Raw genomic sequence first — 17,062 nt, 5'->3', positions numbered from 1 at the left:
CAGTTGGGCGTTTTTCAGAAGCCCCTGAACCCACCTGCATGTTATCTTATTTGCCCATGTACACAGGGTCGTTTACAGTCATTTGCAGGCAGTTGAGTTCAGGGACGTTTTTTGGAACGCAATTATTTGCGTTCGAACGTGTGTTTCCCGGCGTTTCAAACGCAGAAACGCGGCCAAATGTGACCAAACGTGAACGTACGTTCAGTCACGTTACAAGTTTTTTTTCTTCCATTCAAAATCAATGGTTCCGTATGGGAGCCTACTGATTTGTATGGAAGTCGCACCGCAAGTCGGATCAGGATGATACGACTTGCGGCGCGACTTGCACTGTGAGAATCTTGAGGGGGAACTCCACGCCAAAAATGGGAAAAAACCTGCGTGGGGGTCCCCCCCATGTTCCAAGCCAGGCCCTTCGGGTCTGGTATGGAATTTGAGGGTAGCCCGACACCGAAATAAAGGCGTGGGATCCCCCCCAAAATCCATACCAGACCCTTATCCGAGCATGCAGCCCAGCCCATCATCCTGATCCGACTTGCGGTGCGACTTCCATTCAAATCAATGGGCTCCCATAGGGAACCATTGATTTTGAATGGAGGCAGAAAAAACGCTGCTAAAAGCAACGTGGCCAAACGTGCAATAACGCCAATGGAAAAAGCTACTGAAAGCACGTTTAACAGCTGCTTTTTCCCGGCGTCAGAACTGGCTTTGCAGCACGTTTTTTCTAACGTCCTGTGTACATGGAGCCTTACCATAAAATCTATTTCTCTGATGTTCATTGACAGACACAGCACCAACTCCTCTGTGAAGTTGGCTTTCTTCTGACACTGCTTGTAACAAAACTGAGTGCCTATAGCTGAGAGTGGGTGTATATCCCCTGGGACTGCCCATAGGCGTAGTCAAGCTTTTTCCTGCCTAGTGTCCTACTCCTGTAGGGGGCAGTATAACTCAATGGTTAAGAAGAATCAGGAACTGTGTCCGTCAATGAACATCAGAGAAATGGATTTTACGGTAAGTCAAAAATCCAATTTTCAAAGGGCTGCTTTTCAGTAGGGCGTCAACATCTTCTTACACATGTTGCAGAACCCTCCTAGGAATGTGGGAGTAGTGACAAAGTGACACCTCAGTGACACTGTAGGATCAGGTGATCCACATGGGCATAAGGAGTGAGGAAGGGATCAAGATAACAGCCCTAAAGCATATACCTTCAAAATAAGTTAACCATGGCAGCTGCTATATTTCTGTCTTGACAAGGTTCCATTAAAAACAAAATGTTTGTGCTTGGCTGGAAAGTATCTCTGAAGTCAAGCTAATACTCATAATACATTATAGACATATTCTACATTAGCTCCATTTATCTCTTACAAATAGTCTCAGGAACAACCGCCAAAAACGTACCACTCTGCAAAGATGTTGGAATAGTTGCCAATATCTGAAAATAATTAGGAGGGACACCTCGACGGGAATGAGGCCTACCGCTTTCACTGGTAGTCAGTGACAGTAACACATAACCCCCACACCCCACTTTCATCGGTGGTCAGTTGATCCTTACCTGATCACATGCTGTTGACTCTCTTCTCAGCATGTTGGTCCAGGACTGTAGTTCTAATGTCAGGTAGAAATCACTTTTCCTGACAGTACCACATTTCTTTCAGTGCCAGGTGCTGGAACACAGTCCGTGTTCCTACACCCAGTACCCTGCTGTCTCTCTCTGTCCTGGGTCCTTTGGGACAGCCAGGAGAACATGGACACTAGGGGGGGTGTAAAGGGGACAGAGGACACTGCATTGGGGGGTGTGAAGGGGAAAAAGGACATTGCATGGGGGGGGGGGTAGAGTACACTACAGTGGGGGGAGAGGTGTGTGTAGGGGACGGAGGACATCCATCGCATTGGGAGGGTGGGGGGAGGACATCAGAGTTGGGGGGGAAGGGGACAGAGTACACTGCATGGGGGGGGGGGGGCAGAAGACACTACAGTGGGGGCAGGGGATGAAGACGGCAGAGGACATTGCTTTGGGGGGATGGGGGCAGAGGACACTACATTGGGGGAGGGTGTGAAGGGGAAAAAGGAAATTGCTTTGAGGAGGGGGCAGAGGACACTACAGTGAGGGGAGGGTGTGAAGGGGACAGAGGATATTGATAGGGGGGGGGCAGAGGAGACTACAGTGGGGGTGTGTGAAGGAGACAGAGGACACTGCTTTGAGGGGGCACAGGACACTGCTATGGGGTGCAGATGACCCTACAGTAGGGGGGGGGGGTTGTGATTTAAAGGAGACAGAGGACCCGGCTTTGGGGGGGGGGGGGGCAAAGGACACTACAGTTGAGGGGATGATGTGAAGGGGGACAGAAGACACTGCTTTTGGGGGGGGGGGCACAGGACACTTCAATAGTAGGAGGGGCAGAGGACCCTACTGCGGGGAGAGGGACAGATGACAGTGCTTTGGGAGGCAGAGGACCATATAGTGGGGGGGGGGGGGGCAAAGATCCCTACAGTGAGAGAGGAGGGAGAGAAACTACTGTGGGGGGGGGGCACAGGACACCATGCTGTGTTTTTACTGGGCCCCTAATAGTTATATTAAAGGATGCCCCCCCCCAGCAACTCCCCGGGGATCTTTGATTTCCTCCATGTTGTCCAGGTACATCTCAGCCTCTAAAAGGTTGCCTGCCTCGGGTGTAAGGCCACTTAACCAGGGGGCACAAGTAAAAGGATAAGTGAACATTGTTTAAAAGTACACTTGCTTTAAAGCAATTTTCTCCCTAACCTAACGTAGTGACACCATGAATTAGGAACATATAGCATGGCATACAACACGAGGCATCACAGAATAGGGAACATACTGCATGGCATATGGAATAAAGTGTTGCAAAATAGGGTACATACAACATGGCATATGGGATAAAGTGCCGTCCTGTCTAATTAGCCCTAGTATGTGTGATGGGGACCTTGTATTGTAAGCTGAGCTCCTTGACAGGGACTGATGTGAATGTACAGCAGATAAAGTGCTGTGTAAACTGTAAACCTGTAGTAATAAATACATTTTGCCTTCACAAACGCTTTAATAGCCCAATCACTGCCTGGAGTGTGCCCTGATCCAGGCTACCTGGCAGTATTGTCTGGCAGAGGTATTTGGAGCACAAAAATGGCTGTATAATAACGAATCTGTTGGCAGATTCACATACAGAAATCTTAACTGTTTGCAAATGCTTGCCAGCAGTTCGGCTTTAGGCTGAAAAAATATAAAGTATTAAAAACTGTTTGTGAGCACAGCAGTTCTATACATTGTAACAGATGAATAGAACAAATAAAAATATTTGATACTCAATATCTGCTTTTCAAAACCAATTTGTATACAGTCCTTTTACTTGGAATTATTTAGAACAGTTTAGGTATTTCATTGACAATCGTTACTAAACTACATCCTGAGCACTGACAGATTTACCAATGTTCGCCAATGAGCAAGCAAGCATCAGTTTTCTGGTCAGCCTCAGTAAACACTTATTGGCAGCATGAGATCAATGTAAGTAAGTCAAGTGTATCCAAACCCAAAAATGTATTATTATATTAACCGCTTCCGCCCTGGAAGATTTACCCCCCTTCATGATCAGGCTGATTTTTTTGCAATACGGTACTGCATTACTTTAACTGACAATTGCGCCATCGTGCGACACTGGATCCAAATAAAATGTATGTCCTTTTTTTCCCGACAAATAGAACTTTATTTTGGTGGTATTTGATCACCTCTGGGGTTTTTATAAACAAAAAAAGAGCGACAACTTTGAAAGAAAAAAATATATATATTTTTTACTTTCTGCTATAAAACACATCAAATAATAAAATATAAAAAATCAAATTGCTTCATCAATTAAGGCCAATATGTATTCTGCTACATATTTTTGGTAAGAAAAAAAAATCACACAAAACGTATATTGAATGGTTTCTGCAAAAGTTATGGCGTCTCCAAACTATGGGATATATTTATGGAATTTTTATTTATTTTTCATTTTTTTACTAGTAATGGCAGCGGTCAGAGACTTAAAGAGGTTGTAAACCTGAGAAAAAAAATTTTCTTCTTTTTGCAACCTGTAAGACAAACACATAATAAGCTAGTATGCACCGCATACTAGCTCATTATGAAATACCTTAGAACGAGCCCCCGCCGTGCCATCCGCTTACCTGTATGACGGGCGACATATCCAGTCGCCCGTCTTTCGGGATCGCGGCATCCGGCCATCTGATTGGCCGGAGCCGTGATAACGTCACTCCCGCGCACGCGCGCGGGAGCCGACGGTCACGGCACGGGACTCTGAAGGAACTGCACCAGCGGCCGTTCCTTCAGAGCGCATGCGCCAGTGACGTCACTGGCTACATGTAAGGTAAATATCTCCTAAACGGTGCAAGTTTAGGAGATATTTTCAGTACCTAAAGCCTTATCATAGGCTTACCTATAGGTACAAGTGTCAGAGAAGGGTTTACTTCCTCTTTAAAGTGGGACTGCAATATTGTGGCAGACAAATCAGACACCTGACACTTTTTTGGGAACCAGTGACACCAATACAGTGATCAATGCTAAAAATATGCACTGTCACTGTACTAAAGACACTGGCTGGGAAGGGGTTAACATCAGGGGCGATCAAAGGGATAACTGTGTGCCTAACTTGTGTTTTCTTACTGTGGGGGAGGTGCTTTTTTCTAGGGGAAGACATGGATCCATGTCCCTTCTTTGCAGAAACACAAGATCAATGCCTTCCCTACTGACAGAACGGCAATCTGCCTTGTTTACATGTCTGTGTGGGAGTAAGGCCACAATAAATTGGGGCCAGCTATAGCGCTTGATTCAAGTGAACCAATGCTGGACAATAGCTTGTCAATACAAAAGGTTTTAGAAAAGATTTTTTAGGTTGGTAGGCCTTAAATATATATGACACATTAAACCTTCATAAAGTGCTTGGTGCGGTTATCTTAACCACTTACCACAAAGTGACGTAGGGGTACGTCGGCTAACTTTGCGGGGTTATACCGGGATGATGCCTCTAGCTAGAGTGGTTTAGAGCTGACAGTCGGCTTTCCATCGGTAACGGCCGATGCAGCTCGGGAGCCGCTCGATCGTTACCCGGATGAGCGGGAGGGGACGTCCCCCCCCTCCTGCCGCCTTCCGTGACTTTGCCTGGGCCTCCTGTCCCACCGGGAGACCCGAGCACCCAGCCGGCGCCTCCGCCGGCTGGATGGAGTCCCGATCTAAGCCGGAATCGGCTTCGATCGGGTCTCCAATGACGTAACCCGGAGGCGGCGTCCATGACGTCACTTCCGGGTTACTGTGCTGCAAAAGGTGGCAGATTTAAAAAACAACTGTATTCAAAAATGCCGTTTGTGGCGTTTTGAATACATGGAAGTGTAGTGAAGGGGTCTAGGGTCTTTTAGACCCTCGATCCCTCCATAAAGAGTACCTGTCACTGCATATTGGTGTCACAGGGGATGTTTACATTGCTTGTGACAGCAATAATAAAAAAAATTTTAGCTGCCCCGTCACCGTTAGCTCGCGCGTGAAAGAAGACGTATACGGAAGTCGAGCCGCGAATGAAATCGCTGTTCAAACCACACATGTGAGGTATCGCCGCGATCACCAGAGCGTGAGCAATAATTTAAAAAAAAAAAGAGCTACACTCTAACTCTAAACTGGTAACCGTTAAAAAATTTTAAAGCGTCGCCTATTGAGATTTCTATTGACCGTAGTTTGTCGCCATTTCACGGGTGTACACAATTTTAAACCGTAACATGTTGGGTATCTATTTAATCGGCGTGACATCATCTTTCACAATATACAAAAAAAAAATGGGCTAACTTTACTGTTTAGTATTTTTTAAATGTAGTGAAATGTGATTTTTCGTAATTTTTCCCAAAAAAAAAAAGGCGTTTTAAAGACCGCTGCGCAAATACCGCGTGACAAAAAATATTGCAATGACCGACATTTTATTCTCCAGAGTCTTTGCTAAAAAAAAATATATATATATAATGTTTGGGGGTTCTAAGCAGTTTTCTAGGTAAAAATACTGATTTTAACTTGTAAACAAAAAGTGTCCGAAATAGGCCTGGGGCTTAAGATTACATTGACACCCCCAGCGTATCGCATATGGCAGTGTGAACTGCCGGGGGTGCGTGTGCGATGCGGGAACAGGCTGCGAATTCGCAGCCTTCCCGCATCGCATAAATGTGAACCGAGCCTAAGTGGTTAATTGAGTAATGTGCAAGGATGTATATATATGTGTATAACACAGTGTGAATAACAAATGATCTTAGAATAATACTTGAAGTAAATAACACACTATAAGGAATAAATATTTAGACATAATAAATGCAATATTATAAAAGTGAGGAAGGTGCTATAAAGTGATTATATCAATCAGGTAAACAAATATATATATATATCAATCAAGCAGAAAAATTTGTATGTTTTCAATAAAAATGTATATAATAATTCATAAGTGACTCAAGTGCAAATGTGTAGGTAAAAAAGTCCATAAATAATAGTTCATAAGTGACTCAGGTGAAAATATGCAGGTAAATCCTGAGTGCCAATAAAAAAAAGGAAAAAGTGCAGGTTCTCTGTGAATCCTCCAATGATCCAGTGCTGGTACTTTATGGTGTCAACGTGGGGGATAATAGAAGAACACACTCACCAGATGATGTGGGTCTTATATACCTTATGGTATTAAGACCTGTATACGCTTATATGGCCACCAGGGCCAAAATAGACACTGCTGAGCTTTGTAGTACCACAGTACTCGGGAATTCCCTCTCCTGGATAGCCTCGATCCACAGGGTCCAGTCAGGGTTTGCAGGATAAAAAAAGCTCCTGGGTTGTCACCTGAGGTCCCCTCTGCTGTTCCTGCACTCAGTTCCTGCCGGTAAAGGAACCAGGCAGTGAAGCCTTACGGCTTCACGGGCGGGTCCCTACTGCGCATGCACGAAGAGCGCTGCGCATTACAGGGAGGAGGGGGCGGAGCTTCTGAGGGACGGTGCTGCGGCGCCGTATCCCGGAAGTGGGGAAGGGTACCTGTCAAAAACAGGAACAAAAGAGCGAAAGTTCCACCTTTGGGTGGAACTCCGCTTTAAATTTAAAGTCAGCAGCTACAGTATTTGAAGCTGCTGACTTTACATTTTTGGGGGGGAGCCTGGAGCTTCGCTTTAAGTTGTAAGAGTGTTAAAAGAAAAGTGGGTGCACTGAAGGATTCAGTGGGTCAGCAAGTGGGCGAGCCCGGGGACCACCAGGCCTAAAGCTGTGTAAGGGGCCTCAAAATGCATACTAGCTCATTATGTCTTTCTCTTTCAGGTTACAAAAAATATATATATATATATATATATATATATATATATATATATATATATATATGGGTTTACAACCTCTTTAACACATGAAGTAGTTTAGGACACTGGGCGTGCTACACATGCCCAGAAAAAATTACACAGGATGTATGTAGTATGCACAGTCCTTCTGTCCCACTGCTGCATCCCCTCCTCCTACTTGTCAGTAGTTCCTAGCTAGTAAAATGAATCCAGGGGTTGCTGTGTACACACAGCAGCTCTAGCAGCTACTGCTGACAAAAAGGCCATCTGACACAGTGTTTATCAACATTTGATGTGAATTACAGAGATACAAAGTAACATGTTGTATCTACTACTTTCATTAACCTCCAGATCAAAGGAATGAGCTTCAATCTGAAGATGATGTCAGGTACAGCAGTGTTTCTTAATCAGGGTGCCATCTGGGTTTCCTGGAGTGACGCTAATGGCCCGTACACACGATCCGAAAATCGGACGAAAATTAACGCTTGTGAAATGATCGGACGATAATCTGATCGTTAGTACACAGTTTACGAGAGGCGATCACGACAGTTCGCCCGATATTATCCGGTCGTGCAAGCATAAAAATTTTGATCGTATTATAACACATCGTACGATAATCGTATTATCAGTATGTTGTTCGTCCGAAAAAATGGTGAGCAGTAGACAGCGCATGAGCAGTAGACATCATTTTCCCCTCACACGCTACAGCGTGGTTACGCATACCGAAAGCTTTTGAATCATCGTCCGAGAAAATTCGTATCGTAAGTAACCTCTCCCAATTGCGAATATTATTGAGAGTTCCTAGCAACCAAACAAAAACGGACGGAGAGTCGTCCGATTTTCGGATCGTGTGTACTGGGCATAAGACAGGACCCAGTTTGCCCTGGATCAGCATCATGAGTTGGCATGGTGCCAGTCGGCTAGCATTATAACACCCAAAGACACTCTAAGGCCGGGACGCATGGCTTAATTTGTTGCTACAGTAATGGCAGCTACCTAGCCTACACCATGGCAGATGTACAGGGGGAGCTCTAAGGTGAAGGGGGAACTCTGATGTACAGGGGGGACTCTGATGTAAAGGGGGCGCTATGATGTAATGGGGAGACTTCTGGTGTGATGGGGCAACCACAGATGTACAGCCCCCCTTTCTGATATAAAGTTAATTTCAAGGTAGGTGTGTGCTTTATGCCAAGCTCAGGTTTCCCACTGATAAGTAACATTTACACTTTTTACATTTTAGACCAACCCTTCTCAACCTTTTTAACACGGTGGAACCCTTAACCTTGTGCCGACCACCCACCGCAGATATACTGCGGCAAGGTAGCTCATACCCATACATCACTCCTCGGGAGCGATCGTGGGGGCGCGCGCGCATGGCGATTCGTGAGAGGGGAAGTTGATTTGCAGGGCCGGCGGCTGCAATTGCCCCTGAACACCTGTGGTCACTCCCCGGGAAGACAGAATGGCTGTCTGCTGTTATAAACACGGCAGACCGTTGTTCTGTCAGCATTCAACACAGCTGCTCCTGTGTTCCTCCTATTTAGGAACACAGGTCCCTGTGTTGGTTCCATAAGCCCATCCCCCTCACAGTTAGAAAACACTCCCCTAGGCACACATTTAACCCTATGATCGAACCCTAGTGTTAACCCCTTCCCTGCCAGTGTCATTATTACAGTAACAGTGCATATTTTTAGCACTGATTACTGTAGTGATTTCACTGGTCCCCCAAAAGTGTCAAAAATGTCAGTTAGGGGTCCGATCTGTCCGCCGCAATGTCGCAGTCCCGCTAAAAATCGCTGATTCCTGCCATAAAAAAAATTTAACAAAAATGACATAAATCTTTAACCTAGTTTGTAGATGCGATAACTTTTGCGCAAACCAATCAATATACACTTATTGAGATTTTTTTTTTTACCAAAAATATGCAGCAGAATACAAATTGGCCTAAAATGATGAAAAATTTTGATTTTTTTTTTTTTATTGGGAATATTATATAACAGAAAGTAAAAAATATTGTTTTTTTTTTCAGAATTGTTTTTTTTTTTTGTTTATAGCACAAAAAAAAAAAAAAGCGCAGAGGTGATTAAATAACACCAAAAGAAAGCTCTATTTGTGGGAAAAATTGTATTTGGGTACAGCGTTGCACGACCGCGCAATTGTCTGTTAAAGTATCGCAATGCTGTATCGCAAAAAATGGACTGGTCATTAAGGGAGAAAAATCTTCCGGTCCAGACGTGGTTAAATGTCAGCAGCTACAGTATTTGTAGCTGCTGACTTTTTTTTTTCTCCAGTTCTTGTTTATTTCTTATGCCATAATGATGAGAAGTGATAGGAAAGTATAAGATGCCAGCTTTGGGCAGGTTCAGTGTAGCTGAGCATCCCAGGCACTCCATACTAAGACAAACATGTATTGTCCCGATGTGAGCGGATCACTGTCTTCTGCTATTTATAGAGGAGTCCCCCCCACCCTTTGGTGACAACTGAATATTTTGACCAGATATGGTCCTGGCTCAGCATGAAACCCACAAGGCAGTTGAAGTAAAATAGCAGCAATTGTACATAAAATAATGTATATCCTTACCCTGGCTGAGGCAGTGAAGGCAGGAGATGAGCAGGATGAAGTTATCCTTGTGGAGGAGATGTGTGCAGCAGCTGCCCGGACAAGTATTGTTAGAGGAACTCAGCAGCTGAACCCTCCGCCAGGCATCTGCGGCCACTGCGAGCTGTCACTCAACTGACGTCACCGCCTGGGGCTCCGTGTATTGTGCCTTATTATCAGGGATGGAAGGCTGAGCTTCTACACGACGCACCGCTAGGGGGCGCCATATCAGGTGATTTACTACGTTCTTTGTTCCTATGAGGAGGCTGTTCACAGTTACTGCAGGCTTTTATTCTGTAAGAATAATAATCATGTCTTTATATTTATCTATTTTTTTTAGTACTTTAACCACTTCAGCTCCGGAAGATTTATCCCCCCCCCCCCCTTAACCACTTGCCTATTGGGCACTTTCACCCCCCTGCTTGCCCAGGCCAATTCTCACCTTTCAGAGCTGTCACACTTTGAATGACAATTGCGCGCTCATGCAACACTGTACCCAAATGACATTTTTATCATTTTTCTCAAACAAACAGAGCCTTTTTTGATGGTATTTAATCACTACTGGGGTTTTTATTTTTTGCTGAACAAACAAAAAAAGACCAAACGTGAAAAAAAAAAAAACATATCCGTTTATTAAAAACTTTGCAAACAGGTAATTTTTCTCCTTCATTGATGTGCGCTGATGAGGCGGCACTGATGGGCACTGATAGACTGCACTGATGGGCACTGATAGACTGCACTGATGGGAACTGATAGACTGCACTGATGGGAACTGATAGACTGCACTGATGGGCACTGATAGGCGACACTGATGGGAACTGATAGAGTGAACTGATAGACTGCACTGATGAGCACTGATAGGCGACACTGATGGGAACTGATAGAGTGCACTGATGAGCACTGATAGGCTGCACTGATGAGCACTGATAGGCTGCACTGATGAGCAATGATAGGTGACACTGATGGGCAATGATAGACTGCACTGATGAGCACTGATAGGGGACACTGATGGGCACTGATAAGGTGGCACTGATGAGCACTGATACGACAGCACTGGTTTGGCACTGATGGACGGCACTGAAGGGCACTGGTAGGTGGCACTGAAGGGCACTAATAGGTGCCAATGATATCTGACACTGATAAGTGGCACTCATGGGCACTGATGGGCACTAATAGGTGGCACTGATGGACAATGATAGGCACTGGTAAGTGACACTTGATAGGCAGCACTGATGATGGGGCACTGTTTGGCAATGATAGGTGGCACTGGGTACTGATAGGTGGCACTGGTGGGCACTGGTAGGTGGCACTGACCTACACTGGTGGGTGGTGCTGGTGGGCACTGGTAGGTGGCACTGGTGGGCACAGTTGCTCTTCCTCTTTGGGAGCAATGACCGCTGACAGGGTGAGGAGAAAAAAAAAAAGCTGATCGCTGGCTGCTGTTTACATCACGTGATTAGCTGTCATTGGCTGACAGCTGATCACATAGTAAGGGGCCGAGATCTCATGGATTTGCTGTTCACAGAGCGAGCCGCGCACGCCCTGCAGGGAGCATGCAGGCAGTTAATGCACGGGAGGACGTAAATGGACGCCCTCCCGGCAATTTAGGTCTGCGCTGTAGTTGTAGCGATACGGCACTGCGTTATTTTAATCGGCAACTGTGCGGTCATGTGACACTGTACCAGAATAAAATGTATGACTACAAATCAGGAAGTCAAGGGAAATTCTCCCAATGGGATGCAGATGGCAAAAAAAGAGGTCACACCCATCCCTTATCCTATCCAAAATGAAAAAAAAGGGGTTACATTCAGTTCTAGTTTAACCACTTAAAGCGGAGTTCCACCCTAAAATTATACTTACCTCCATCTTCTTGCTCCGGGTCACCTGAAAAACAAAAGGATAATCGCAATTTTTTTTTTTTTTTACTTACCTGGTTTAGAAGAAAATATACTCACCTTACTTCCTCTTCCTCCCCTCGGCGGCCACGGCGATTCGTCACTTCCTGGCTTGCAATGATTCCTGGGAGCTGAACGTCATCGCTCCCAGGAATCAATGCGCCTGCACCGGCCCCGACGTCAGTTCCGGTGCAGGTGCCGTCATACCTTGCTAAACAGCTTCTGGGCATACCGGAAGTGACGGCGGGGCCGGTGCAGTGCATCGTGGGACCGAAGAGGATGGAAGAGGACGCAGAAGAGGATCGCGCTGGCTTCAAGCTGCCCACACCTGAGATGGCAGCGCTGGACAATACATTTTCAAGGTAAGTATTTCTTCTTGCAGGTAAGTGCAAACCGGGACAGATCAGAGGCTATCCATTGTGGAATGCCCTAGCCCTGACTGTCCTGGGGGTATTTTTATTAAAAAAAACGTTCACTGGGTGGAACTCCGCTTTAAGGACCGGAAGGTTTTAGTTCCGGTTCACACATATGCAATGTCAGACATCGCATGTGATTCACAGCGTACTGCTCTGCAAATCACATGCAATGTCTATGCGTTGTGAATTCAGCCATTAAGATTGTTATGGCTGAATTTGCATCGCATTTGGACCAAAGTCGTGCAGGACCCTTTTTTTGGTCCGCACCAGAATCGGATCGCATTGGGTGTTCAGAAAAAAAAATACCAATAAGTGTATATTGATTGGTTTTTGGCACAAAAGTTATCGGGTCTACAAACTAGGGGAAAGATTTATGTCATTTTTATTTGTTTATTTATTTATTTTTTTACTAGCAATGGCGGCGATCAGCGATTTTTAGCGAGACTGCAACATTGTGGCGGACAGATCGGACCCCTAACTGACATTTTTTACACTTTTGGGGGGACCAGTGACATTACTACAGTAATCAGTGCTAAAAATATGCACTGTTACTGTACTAATGACACTGGCAGGGAAGGAGTTAACACCAGGGGCAAACAAAGGGTTAAGTGTGTCCCTAGGGGGTGCTTTCTAACTGTGGGGGATGGGTTTGCTGCATGAATACAGAGACCTGTGTTCGTAACTAAGAGGAACATCAGCAGACCGGCATTCTGTCTCCATGGGGAGCGATCGCAGGTGCCCGGCGGACATGACAGCTGCCGGACCCACTGATTGGCTCCCACTCTAGCATATCGGTGCGTGCCCACACTAGCTGCTACACGAAGCACCGTACATGTATGTCATTTCACGTAACAGAGCCGACCTGCCGCAGTAAAACTACGGCGGCTGGTCGGCAAGTGGTTAATTGGTAACAGAACAGTAATGGCTGGGAGTGTCTGACCAATGTCCTACCAACATGGCAGGACAAGATGATGCCATCTCTAGGAGTTTTTCAGCCAGGCTTCAGGAGATATGGAAATGGCTGCACAGTTTGTTTTTATCTACAGACGACCCTTACCTTCATAGGCAGACTTTTTGGTAAATGTGAACTAGCTTTATTACAGCTCACTGACCAACAAAGATATAGACGAGTCAGCGAGTGTTTATTCCAGGATCATGACTGCAGCTGCAAACATGATCCTGGTGTTGTTTTTTTTTTACTCAGATTAGTTTATGATTAGCTTTGTGATTCGCTTTCTTACAAAAGTGATCCAGGCAGCTTTCTAGCTACCTGATCACTTTTACATTGCTGGGAAAGACCCCATATCTCTCGTATAATAGGAATATGCAGCCTATTGAATTAGGGAGTGCACCCCAAAGACACTTGTCTTTCTCTGCAGCCTCAGCTGCACTGGACAGTGAATGAATAGGAAGTGCACTGTGCTGAGCAGCTTCTTGATCATTCACAAAGTGTAGCATAGTAAACAAGGTTTACTATGCTTCAGTTATGAATGAACACAGTGAGTGAGAGTGTTCAAGGTGTTTATTTAGAAAAGGAAGCGTTGGTCAATTACATATTTACTAGCCCCTTCCCCCATTCTCCATCCTGAAACATCCCCTGCAACAGCTTGGGGTAAAGGACCCCCGGGCAGTAGGCAGAATTGGCATCACACGTAGTGGTTGGGGTGTACCCAGGCACACCTGGCAGACCCCTGTGGACACCTATGTATAATTGTATAATCTGATTGTATTGTGTATGGCCAGCTTTAGGCCTTCTACACACAGGTCTGCAGAGTGAAATGCAATGCTTTTCCACTCCGGCTAGTGCTTTTGTGAGTTTCAGCTAGATATATGGAGTTAGCTTCTGTTTTGGGTGGTGCAATCTGTGTTATGTGTGTACACGCAATTTTGTTATATATATTCTTTCATTTTTGAAAGTAGAATCGCACTTGTATAAAGTACTCGAAACCCATACTTGAGATGAAGTGGAAGTGCTCGATCAAAACGTGACTTGAGTAGAAGTACTAAAGTATTCAACTTTCAAGTACTGAAAGTAAAAGTACCAGTAGTTTTTTAAAAAAATTTGCTACTCAAGTACTGAAAGTAAAAGTACAAGTACTGTATTATGTAGTTATTAAAGAAAGAAGTCAAAAGTTTGAACATCATATTGTTTTTTTATTATTTTAAATGATTAACCTAAAGGACAATCACAATTCCTTTGGCTGTAACTTATATGTCCCTCCCTTTCCCCTTTAAGGCATCCCCCCTTCTCTTCCCTGCATGTTTTTTTTTTCTCCACAGCTTATTGGTGCGCAAAATCATATATAAGCCAATGTGATATACAACAATATATTCCAATAATGAAATAAAGGAAGAGTGTATGAAATCAAAGTCAATAAAAAGTCCAAAATATTGTGAATCTTCAAATATATATACAGTAAAACCTTGGATTGCGAGCATAATTCGTTCCAGAACCATGCTTGTAATCCAAAGCACTCTTATATCAAAGCGAATTTCCCCATAAGAAATGATGGAAACTCCGATGATTCGTTCCACAACCATTTATTCAGAAGTCCTTCAGTTTATAGTCTATATAAAGATTATAGCATTGCGATAGGTTGCATAAAATGTCCATCCACAAATAGCCGATTCCATAAGGGGATTAGAAGCAAAATCCAGCAGGAGCTACAGAGTATCAAAGTGAAGAGAGACGCCTCTAAGTGTAGCAATATGGTTCCATTTAATGAAGGTCCAACATTTAGCAACTCACATGGTTGATGAATAAAACAGGCACATCTAAGTATGCCGGCATCCGGGGTAAAGCTGTCCACATAGACCATCTTCTGCACCGCCAGCTGCCAGTCTGTAATCCTGACCGGGAAGACCACCCTGCAGTAAAGCGATCTGAAAGCGAGGGGCAGCATGGAAAGGATGACGTAGATGTCGGTGCGGAGGATGGTCTATGTGGACAGCTTTCCCCCAGATGCCTGCATACTTAGATGTGCCTGTTCCAATCATCAACCATGTGAGTTGCTAAATGTTGTACCTTCATTAAATTTAACCATATTGCTACACTTAGAGGCGCCTCTCTTCTCTTTTATACTCAGCTGTGACTTGAGGCTACTTGTATATCAAGACATCGCTTGTATATCAAGTCAAAATTTATTTGAAAATTTTGCTTGTCTTGCAAAGCGCTCTTAAACCAAGTTACTCTCAAACCAAGGTTTTACTGTATATATATATATATATATGTGACAAAACAAGATGAATATATTTTCAAAGGTGCAGGAATCAAACAGGTGCTATTCCAAATAATAGGTGCAGACTCCCACCACCTTGTGGATTTCCCCCTTACCCGGTGGATGAAGGTAAGTGCAAAATAATATCCAAACAGACTCTTCCAGTGAAACAAAACTGCAAAACCTGTGCTCTCAACTTCCAGTGAAAAAAGCAAAATTAGCCTCTTACCAGAAAAAAGGTCTATGTATGCTTGTGACTCTCCTTGGTTGGGGGAGGTTCTCTTTCCCCTTAACAACAAATATGTAGACCATTTTATTTATACATACAGTAGGATTTATTTTCGTATGCGCTGATTTACACATGACATTATACACATTTTTTTGAACTTCATGAAACCTGCATCTACTGTTCTCAATGCTGTATCTTGGCCTAGGCCAACAAGGCCCAGGCCTAGGGCAGCACTTTGCAGGGGGGCAGCAAAAAAACTGCACCCCGCACAAAAAAAAACAAAAAAAAAACAGCCTCCTCCCAGCTCCTGCGCGAAAAGGGTCACCGCCGGCTTGCGCTACACTTTTACTATAGTGTCAGTATTATGGGGCAAATTGGGCCGGAGGGAAGGGTCCAGGAGGCAAATCAGTCTGGCACCCCCATAAAGCGGTCACACTGCTACCTCCTGGTATGATAATACCAGCCGGTGAGGACACCGCAGGCCCAGTGGTGAATTTAGGTTTTGTGCAGCCAATGGTGGTTTCTGATAAACTGCACTGATGGGCACTAATGAGGCTGCACTAATAAGGCTGCACTGATATGCTGCCCTGATGGGCACTGATAAGCTACACGCACTGATGGGCACTGATATGATGCACTAATGGGCACTGATATGATGCACTGGTGACTACTGATGATGCTGTACTGATGGCCACTGATGAGGCCGCACTGTATATGCTGCACTGATGGGCACTAATGAGGCTGAACTTATGGAAAGGAAGGGGTGTGGCCTTTACAGGAAGGGGTGGGTCATATTTAAATTAGGGGGAGCACATATTTAGTCAGGCCTAGGGCAGCACAAAAATTAAAAACACCACTGACTGTTCTGGCAGTGGTCATTTTTATAATTGTAACGAGTAACTATGCAGCACAAAAAAAAAAAAAAATATCGGAGAAGAAGTATTGATATCATCGAAAAAATGTAGTGAAGTAAAAGTGGAAGTAGGAGAAAAAAAATTCTACTCTAGGAAAGTACAGATACCGCCTTTCGGTACTTAAGTACAGTAGTGAAGTAGTTTGTTACTATACATCTCTGAGTAGAATCCAACATGTACAGCTATGGTATTATTCACAGTGTACAGAAAATAAACACTCCAGGTGGAGAAATAGAATCTGGTGCTCTGAAATCACCTGATTTGGCTTTGCTAGCAATAATACTTTCTGTTCAAATCATAAATCAGGACATAACTTGGTGTTGTGTATAAGGGGTAAGATGCGCTGCTTAGTTTAAATAAGAGGAGGAACATTGACACAGATGCTACATTTTTCTTTGCTAATTTTGTTCGACAAAAGTCTTGCCTCCAGCTTGCACAGATGCGACAGTTGCA

At 44.5% G+C, this 17,062-nt stretch overlaps 1 protein-coding gene across 2 annotated transcripts in view; it reads right to left on the bottom strand.

Annotated features, from left to right (window-relative positions):
- Nucleotides 1-10,088, bottom strand: part of TMOD1 (tropomodulin 1) — a 112,464-nt gene extending 102,376 nt beyond the window's left edge. Inside the window, exon 1 of one of the 2 annotated variants that reach the window (XM_082269494.1) lies at nt 9,920-10,088. The gene's annotated coding sequence lies outside the window, so the exon portion shown is untranslated. The remainder of the gene's footprint in view (nt 1-9,919) is intronic. The other variant, XM_082269493.1, reaches the window with a different exon arrangement.
- Nucleotides 10,089-17,062: the final 6,974 nt, after the last annotated feature.

Source organism: Pelophylax lessonae, assembly GCF_965119305.1.
Source record: "Pelophylax lessonae genome assembly, chromosome: 1".
Classification (NCBI taxonomy): Eukaryota; Metazoa; Chordata; class Amphibia; order Anura; family Ranidae; genus Pelophylax; species Pelophylax lessonae.
Note: the sequence above shows the minus strand (reverse complement) of the source record. Positions and strands in the feature narration are given on the sequence as shown.